Genomic DNA, 6,000 nt, shown 5'->3' with positions numbered 1-6,000 from the left:
TCTTACCTCCTTGCACCATGACAGAACACTGCTGAAGGTTCTGTACTGCAAATGCTCAAAAGACACTATTATTGATTCAATGTCAAATATAAAACATACTGTATACAGTACTGCAATAACATGTATGTATGTCTGGTATAAAGGAAATCCATAAAACTACAACTACTACTTCAGCTACAATCTTAATTACAAACAACCATGTTTTTATGTATTTGTGATGGCTATATTTTAAAGACCCCCTAAAGTCATGTTTCAAGATGTGTATAAAATACTCTACTTTGAATAATAATTTGTCTCTGATGGTTTCCCCCACAAAAAAGGTTAAATTATCTTAACCTAATCCTTAAAAGCACTTCCCCTCCTTCTCCCTCATTTAAAAATCCAAAGCAACCAATTATGATAGCCATACAACATGGGCTTTTTGATAAAGTGACGACAAGGGTTCCTGACCGATCTGCAGTATATGACGAGTTGGGAGTGAGAATGTGTGGGGGCTTCAACTGCTGAATACTGGACAGGGATTGGCTCCAGGATTCGTGATGTCACGAATCCTGCTTGTTGAAAACGGCCTTTTCAGTGAGCTCTGAGAAACTTTCCACTTTCAGCAAACAATTGTGGAAACAGCCTTCTAGTGTCAAACTCTGCACAGACATCCTTCTGCACAGGGAAGCTCGGACATTCAACTGTAGGAACAAGAAGAAAAACTGATTTTTGACTTTAGGGGTTCTTTAAATTCAAACTGTAAGGGAACAGTGGACCAAGGACGTTTCCTCTGTAACCCACTGGAGGGAGGAGAGAGGGAGGGAGGGATGGAAGACACTCAGGGTATCAATTCAATGTGTAGCTAGTAATCAAACTGTGAACAGAAGGAGCGCTCTGTGTATCGCTAAACACACACTTGTGTTTGCACAGCAGCCTGTGCCACCGAGCCGGTGTGGCAACCCAGCAAAGCTGTCTTGACCAAATGCTCTGCTTACTTGGTGAATGACGTTATCATCAGCATTGCATGATGCACAATGTCCACACGTCTAAAAAGTAGTAGCCTATTGCACAACTTTTTGTCTGATGCTCTGATGATCGAAGACCACTAAGTCGAAACACTAGCATGTTGACATGGCCAGAATACATGGTTGAAATTGAGATTAGTCAACTTTGTCCTGATTTGTGTGTGCTACCTTTTTACCTTTGGGTATACAACATTGGAAAAACTATCCCCCCACCCCCCCTCGGAACCACAGCAGAGCTGAAATAGACAGTCAAATGTGGGCAGTGGGAGTGGTGAAGTTAAGGGATGGGACTCCAGCTCCCCCTGTTGGCAGATACTGGTTGTAAGAGGCACTATTAGACAAGCAAAGTGGGAGCAACACAGTAGATGTACATGACTTTTAGGATGCTCCTATATCAACATCTTATCCACCCTAAACAATCACATTTGGTGTGGTGCATCTGACGTATAAGCCTGCAAGAGTCATTTTATTCAGACAAAGGGGACAATGACATCTAAATAATAATAATAGTAATGATAATAATAATCATCATCATCATCATCATCATCATAATAATAATGGCATTTGTAACCTTAATGTAATCAATAATTATGGATGCTTGCTTGACTTTCTCAGCTAGCCTACTGTTTGACCTTTGTGGAGTTTTCTAGGAGATCATTGGTATGGTAAAGATGGCCTTGACATTAAGAGCATGGTGCAGGTGAGACCACATTGCATTAATATGTGTGGGACTGGTATGTAGCAATAGGAATCTCTTTTGTTGCACTCAACAAAACTGGGTGTTATAACACTTTTGACATTGCTCACCCAGCCGAGCCAGGCTACTGGGTGAGTGATGTATCTGCTGTACACTGTACATCCCATTCACACTCACCCAGTTGGGTGAGTAATGTATCTGCTGTACACTGTACATCCCATTCACAGTCACAATGTCACAAGTGTTATACGCCCAGATGGCTTCTTTTTTCTTTTCTTTCTTTTTTAGCACGTGCATTAGAATGCCACCTTTTTCTCTGTATCTCTGCCGTGGGGGCATGTTTAAAATTTTAGTCATGTTTTTTTGGGTATTTTCATAGGAATCTTGAGCCCAAAATGTTAATTCATATTTTTTAACCTGCAACACCACGCTCTTTAAGCTCTTGTGTAGCTGAAGTACTCTGAGTCATTTTCTTAGCCTGTATCAAAAGGCCCTGGAGATTTCCTGCCATTTTACTCAAGAACCTTTTCTCTCAAAGAACAGGAAAGGCAACACTGTTTCCCACAGACTCACAGAGGTTTGATATCAAGCCATTTCACTGTAGGACTCCTGCAGCACACAATAAGGTTGAGTCATTGTGATAGAGTCCATGTGCCTCTTTCCTACAGCACAGCACAGACAAAATAGGGATGATATTCTCTATTCCATATTCTGTGTACAGTTCCATTACTTGTTATATGAGCTGGTTTCTATTTCTATTAATAAGCAAAGATTGACATTGTGGTGTTAAATCTGAAACTTCTGACAGTTGAACATTGAACATTGAACAGATGAGGAAATGCACCTTGTTAAACTTGATACACCTTGTTAAAATGCTTACATTCAGATTGATTATAAAGGACTTTTAATTTTGAATACAAGGCTTTAGCATTATCTGAAGAGCATTATAATGCCAGAATTTTTGTTGTTGCCTTTTTACAGTTTTTTTTTTTTTTTTTTGCATCAACAATCTGTGTGCTTTGTGATAAGGCCTTTCAGTGAAGAGCTTTGATCTGCCTCTATCTTTGACTTTCAGGTTAAACAGCAATGTTTGTTCATTTTGTTCATTCAACACTGGCAAGATCTGCATTCAATCTAGAAATCTAATTTCATCCGTACTTTCAAATATTCATTTGATTCTCTGCAGAATGCTCAGTTGATAAAGTTTATCATGAACTGCTTTAATCTCCTGCCCATTCCATTCCCTTTAAAATAAAGTTTTATGCATTTAAATAAGAGCCAATTTCACAATTTATAAATCAGCAAACTCATCACCATGCCCATGCTGGAGGTCAGAATCCCCCTTGCTGGAGTGTTTATCAACATAAACATGTTTCTTGAAATGAGTTAAGGCAAACAATGATGCTGTGTGTGTGTGTGTGTGTGTGTGTGTGTGTGTGTGTGTGTGTGTGTGTGTGTGTGTGTGTGTGTGTGTGCGTGTGCGTGCGTGCGTGCGTGCGTGCGAGCGTGCGTGCGTGCGTGCGTGTGTGTGTGTATGTGTGTGTGTGTCGGAGAGCTTTATCCCTTTGAAATGATCATGTTCTCTAGTTATGAGAGCAATCAGCCAATTGCAGCAAAGTTTTCCTGTTGATATAGATTGTAATCAGGCTTTGAAAGACCTGCTGCTGTGCGGACTGATGTGGAGCCAATTGCAACTACACAAGCATAAAATACAGATGCATCAAAGGCCAAAGGGTGAGAGTCACGTATATGTCCCTGTAACGCATCGGTTCACGAAGCAGTCATCATCATGGCTTTGGTCACTTCTGAGGGAAAGATTTAAAATTTATTTTTCATGCAGTTGGTCTATCATTTAAAATGAAAATCTACCATGCGTCGTGGTGGCTCACCTGGTAGCACGCATACTACAAAGGCTCGGTCCTTCGTACGGCCAACCTGGGTTCGAATCCGACCTGCGGCCCTCTCTCCCCCCACCTTTCCTGTCTGCCTACACTGTCCTATCTAATAAAGGCAAATGCCCCAAAAAAAGAAGAAAAAAAAAGAAAGGGAAGTCTACCTTGTAGTTTTCATGCTAAGGAAAATCACTTAAACTGTCACTCAGGGATGTAGTGCACAGTCTGAGAGGGTCTTTTGAGGAAAAACACATTGATGCTTTTCTGTAAATATATTTGATTTTAATTTGTAATGGTTGTTGTTTTCCTTACGATGAGCACTGACTGGGGGTCAAAGTTTACCCACCTTTTTATTGACCAATTCATCACTCGTTTGGTAATTGTTCTGTAAATACCTGGGGGCAAAATGCATAAAACTCTGTCTCTCTAAATAAAATGTCACCCAACTTCACCAGTATACGCACGTTCTCACGGCCTGTGGATTTTTATTAATTCAGAAACCTGTGTGGAAAGTGGTGCAGCACACTTTTCGTGTGTTCACATGGTATACTTGATACATTTGGCCCCTGATGTGTAGGCTAATTAAGTGCTCTTGACTGTTTCCTTAACATGAAGCATTCATGTAAACAAGAAGTCCAATAGACCTGAAAACCCTATTCCTATACACGAGATCTGGATCATACTGTGCACATTCTAAAAATGGGTTAAATCAATCAATTTGTCAATTTACATGTATCCTCCTATGGTTAATCAACAGGCAGATCTATTGAAGGACAATTGTTTGATAGTTTAGGAGCAGGGCTATATTGCGTGCGGGACAGGGGACAGACCCCCTGTGATGCTCTCTGGAGGGTAAAGTAGGATTAGCCCCGCTGCTCTTGACCCCCTGCCAGGGTTTAATGGAGCAGGAGTAAGTGAATTGAATGGGGATGTCAAAAACACTTGGGCTTTACTTAGAAACTGGGACAGGCCGACTTACCATAAGCTGGTGCGGATACAAATGATATAATACTGGTTATGAAATGGATTCAGATTAACAGCGAAAAAGTGATCCAGACAGTACAATATATCCTGATTCACGTGACTATACAGTGTATATTTGCAGACATGCTCTCAATAACTGGCGACAAGTCAAGAATGTGAGCAACACAGGAGTGGGATGGGGGCATGGAAGGGAGGGGTTGGGGGTCCACTGAGGTCTTAATTCCCTTGGTGCAGTGACCACAAGGTGTTAGAATTCCAGTTGTCCTGGGGAGGGACTGTATCCACTCTCAAAAACTGGAGGGATACATGGCATGTGGGTAAAATGTTATTGTTTTGGGTTACATTTTGTCATTTTCAGTTGGCCATGTCACGTTATATCGTCATACTGTATGTAGTGGTATAACCTGTAAACATGCGGTTATGTGTTGTGGAAAATATAAACTATAATTGTTTTAGCTATTATGTCGTGATGCATTGGTCAGAAAGTGGCTTAGGTAGGTGTGTTGAAATTTGATTATGCTCAGTTGGAGCCAATAAAGGCAAGTTGTGAAAGAACACAAGGTTAAAAGTTGATTCTTATATCATTATTGAATTATTATTGAATGGTAAATAACTGTGCAATATCTGGAAATATATCTGTACTAGGCATCTCGCACACTACTCGATTCCTAGGCGGGCGAGCCCGCAGCTCGCGGAACTAGCCCTGCATGCTGATGTGATCACATATGACATCATCAGTGATTTATGACATCACTGATAACATCATCAGTGGGACAAAAATTGTTACACCACACTTATTGTATAGTAGTTAATGCAAATTTTTGTAAATGTTTAAATGTACCCGTGCCTTGTTTGTTTTAACTTGTGCATACCTTTTTCTGTGTGTGGGAGTACTTTGAGAGCAATGCAAACCTGAGTCAAATTCCTTGTATGTGTTCATACTTGGCCAATAAAGCTGATTCTGATGTATTACAGTATGGTGCGTGTCAAATTCAACAGAGGTCAGGCCCTAGAAAGGAAGAGGGGTTCCATTATAGGGGGGATCCCATATATTGCATGTGATGGAAGCATCTATCCTCTACTAATCCTTCACTTAAGAGCCAGGCATGCGGGTGAATCTCTGCTTAAAGAGACATTATGCGGGAAATCTTATGCAAATGGCTTGTTTATCACTTCATCTCTGCGTCAGCCACTTGTTTTCTGCTCTGTCTATGCCATGATGATCTCTGGCTTAGGGAGTGGCATTATCTTCTAACACCTATCCTATCGGACAGATTTCTCTATTGTTGTCAGATTTAGCGTGGAACAGGAAATTGAGTCAGTTACTGTTTTTACTCCGCAACAGAGTATGGTTTCAGGGAGACTGCAGGAAGGGACTGGAGTTGATCAATATAATTATGTGTCAGGTAGCCTACAGAAA

The sequence above is a fragment of the Poromitra crassiceps genome, assembly GCF_964638095.1.
Source record: "Poromitra crassiceps genome assembly, chromosome: 3".
NCBI classification, from domain to species: Eukaryota; Metazoa; Chordata; class Actinopteri; order Beryciformes; family Melamphaidae; genus Poromitra; species Poromitra crassiceps.
Note: the sequence above shows the minus strand (reverse complement) of the source record.